This window comes from Rutidosis leptorrhynchoides, chromosome 1 (assembly GCF_046630445.1).
Source record: "Rutidosis leptorrhynchoides isolate AG116_Rl617_1_P2 chromosome 1, CSIRO_AGI_Rlap_v1, whole genome shotgun sequence".
Lineage (NCBI taxonomy): Eukaryota > Viridiplantae > Streptophyta > Magnoliopsida > Asterales > Asteraceae > Rutidosis > Rutidosis leptorrhynchoides.
In genome coordinates, this window is record NC_092333.1 from 467,680,228 (window position 1) to 467,684,523 (window position 4,296).

Sequence of the window (4,296 nt, forward strand, 5' to 3'; positions counted from 1 at the left end):
AGGTAGTCATTTCAGTCGAAAGAACGACGTCTTGATGACCATTTTGAAAAACATACTTTCACTTTGTGTTTAACCATGATTTTTGGATATAGTTTCCTGTTCATAAGAAAAATCATTTTCCCAGGAAAACAACTTTTAAAACAAAGTTTATCATAGTTTTTAATTAACTAACCCAAAACAGCCCGCGGTGTTACTACAACGGCGTATATCCGGTTTTACGGTGTTTTTCGTGTTTCCTGGTTTTAAATCATTAAGTTAGCATATCATATAGATATATAACATGTGTTTAGTTGATTTTAAAAGTCAAGTTAGAAGGATTAACTTTTGTTTGGGAACAAGTTTAGAATTAACTAAACTATGTTCTAGTGATTACAAGTTTAAACCTTCGAATAAGGTAGTTTTATATATATGAATTGAATGATGTTATGAACATCATTACTACCTTAGGTTTTATGGATAAACCTATTGGAAATGAGAAAAATCGATCTAGCTTCAAAGGATCCTTGGATGGCTTGAAAGTTCTTGAAGTAGAATCATGACACGAAAACAAATTCAAGTAAGATTTTCACTCGAAATAAGATTGTTATAGTTATATAAATTGAATCAAAGTTTGAATATGAGTATTACCTTGTATTAGAAAGATATCTTACTGTAAATAAGAAAGATTTCTTGAGGTTGGATGATCACTCAAAGTGGATTTGCAAGATTGGAAGTAAGCTAGCAAACTTGGAAGTGTTGTTGGTGTGTTTTTGAGTAGTTGTTTTATAACTTGGTTTATGTATGGATTTATGAACTAGATTGAGCTAGATTTTGTTGAAGATGATGATGAACACTTAGAACAAAGTAAGAACACTTGAGAGAGAGTAATTTGATTTAAGAAAAATTGAAAATGAATGTGTTTGTGTACTCCTCCATTCACGTGAACTTTCATCCTCCATATGTAAAGACCCGTCCTAATCCATAAGAACGAATACAATAACATATGATTAAATCGCGAGGTATTTGACCTCTATATGATACATTTTTACAAACATTGCATTCCTTTTAAAAGACAAACTTTCATTACATCGAAAGTTACCAGGCATGCATACCATTTCATAATATATCCAACTATAATTTACTTAATAATAATCTTGATGAACTCAACGACTCGAATGCAACGTCTTTTGAAATATGTCATGAATGACTCCAAGTAATATCTCTAAAATGAGCAAATGCACAGCGGAATATTTCTTTCATACCTGAGAATAAACATGCTTTAAAGTGTCAACCAAAAGGTTGGTGAGTTCTTTAGTTTAACATAAATAATCATTTCCATCATTTTAATAGACCACAAGAATTTCATTTTCAGTTCTCGTAAATATACGTCCCATGCATAGAGACAAAAATCATTCATATGGTGAACACCTGGTAACCGACATTAACAAGATGCATATAAGAATATCCCCTATCATTTCGGGAAATCCTTCGAACATGATAAAAACGAATTCGAAGTACTAAAGCATCCGGTACTTTGGATGGGGTTCGTTAGGCCCAAAAGATCTATCTTTAGGATTCGCGTCAATTAGAGGTGCACTAATTCTCAAAATTAGTGATGTTCCCTAATTCTTAGGCTACCAAGCAAAAGGGGCATATTTGGATTCGATCATTCAACCATATAATGTAGTTTCGATTACTTGTGTCTATTTCATAAAACATTTATAAAAGCGCATGTATTCTCAGTCCCAAAAATATATATTGCAAAAGCATTTAAAAATGGAGCAAATGAAACTCACAATACTGTATTTTGTAGTAAAAATACATATGACGACATTGAACAATTGCAGGGTTGGCCCCGGATTCACGAACCTATATCAAGTATATATATTAACACCTCTAATTGTAATCGAAAAAATTTATATATATTAGATTTATATATAATAAATGTTATCTTAGTAGATTAGGTGTTTTATTAGTAACTTAATTAAATGTATTTATTGTGTATACTTTAAGGAAATAAATATATTAATATAGTTTTGTTAAGTATATTTTTATATGACTAATTTTTATAGTCATATCGATAATAATATTAATAGTAGTATTGATAATAGTAATATAGTTATAATGATAATAATAATAATACTAGTAGTAAAAATAATAATAATACTAATAATGATAGTAATAATAGTAATAATAATAATAATAATAAATGTAAATTTTAATAAAGATAAAGATAATAATTTTACTAATAATGTTAAATTTTGATAAGTAAATGATAGGTTTAATTAAAATGATAACTTCGATAATTTTAGTTATAATGATACTCTTAATAGAAATGATAATAATAATAATACTAATTTTAATAATAATAAAAATGATAATTTTTGTAAAAATGATAATAAAAATAATAGTTTTTAATAATACTCATAATACTTATTTTAATAATAATAACATCTTTAATACTTATAAATATAAATATGACATTAGTAATAATAATTATAATTCTAACAATCATAATAATAATAATCATAATCTTAACAATAATTAATAATACATGTAATTCTAATAATAATAATAATAATAATAATAATAATAAAAATAATAATAATAATAATAATAATAATAATAATAATAATAATAATAATAATAATAATAATAATAATAATAATAATAATAATAATAATAATAATAATAATAAAGGTAATTGTGTATACCCTTAAAGCTTTGCCTAAAAAGAATGCTCCAGACTGGATTCGAACCCAAGACCTCACGCTCTGTGACTAAACGCCTAACCATCAGCTCTACTTCTCATTTCCGTTTTTAATTCCAACCCCACGTATATATATGTGTGTATTCGGCCCATCAAGAAACTAGAAACATAGGCCCAACATGTAATACCCATTTAGCCATTTAATAAACCCCATTTATAATTTAATGAGCCCAACATTTTTCTAGTGCCCAAGTTTGTGAAAAAAAATCAGTCGACAAAACAAATAATGGTGGGGATCTGAAATTGATAAAAAGAAAAAGGAAACAGCTCGATTCAATCTCCATCAATTATCAACATCGATTATTTCATCATCCATCATCAACGAAGGTTAATCTTTATCAATTTTCATCATCGTTAATCGTTATTATTATTATTATCATATCATCGTCATCATCAATTCATTATCATCATCGTCCATCAATTACTCGTAATCATCATCATCATCACAATCGCTATCCTCATCCTAACAAACTTAACGGCATCATCATCTTCTATTGTCACCTTCGTTATTGTAACAGAAAAGCAGAAATAGGAATTTAACATGGTATATGGGCTGTTCAAACAACAGTATAATAGTTCGAATTGTCAGGTGCTCGATGGGTTCTTGTTTTGGTGTCTGATCGAACCAGAAAAATGCAGTAAATAGTAGCATATAAGCGTGATGGTTTAAGGTGTTCAACAAGGAGTCAAACGGGAATAGTAGGAAGGAAGAAAAAAATAACGATGGAAGTTGCAGGCGTGTTTTGGGTTTAGCTTGTTTTGTGGGTTCATGAAAGGACAAGAAAAATGTTTCGGTGTGTTAATCATTCGAACGTATAGCACAATAACCTAAAACAGTAGCGACAAGTAGCAAGTGGGTTTGTTTAGGGTGGCAAAGGGGCTGTGCTTCTGCAGTAATTATTTCAGTGGTGGTGATGGTTGCTTTGAGATTGTAACTGACAAGAAAACAGGAAACATAGTAATGGCTGGGGTAGAAAATAGAAAAGTATGGCAGCTGTATTCTATTGGGGTTCCAGTCTGTTTGTATTGAACAAGAAGTCATCACAATAGCTTACGAGGAGTATAAATAAGAAATAGCAGGTTAGTAGTTCGATGGTGTTTAGTCATTGAGTTTGTGGGTTTTGATGAGGTGGAGATAAAAAAAGAAACCAATAGTAATAGACTAACTGTTGTTGTAGGTATGTATGCATTTTGTTTTGTTGAACTATAGTAGGGGCACCACAACAAGGATGTTTATTGTTTAGGTATCTCTGTACGAATTTAACAATACGTGAAGTGATAATTCATTAATCTGTTGATGGTCTGATGGGCAGCTATGCCTTCACACAAAATTATACGAACTAGATATAACTCGCTATCTGATTAATCATAGATTGGGTTACGAGCAGGATAAAAAAAATATTTTATAATCGAATGGTGTTGTTTTGGGTTTGGTTTTGGGTTCCTGGCCAAAATAGAAAAGAAGAGAGAGATGAGAGAGAAGAGGTTTAATGTGGTTGTTGGGTGGTGTTATGGTGGTGGTGACTCTAAGTGGTTGTGGGACGAAA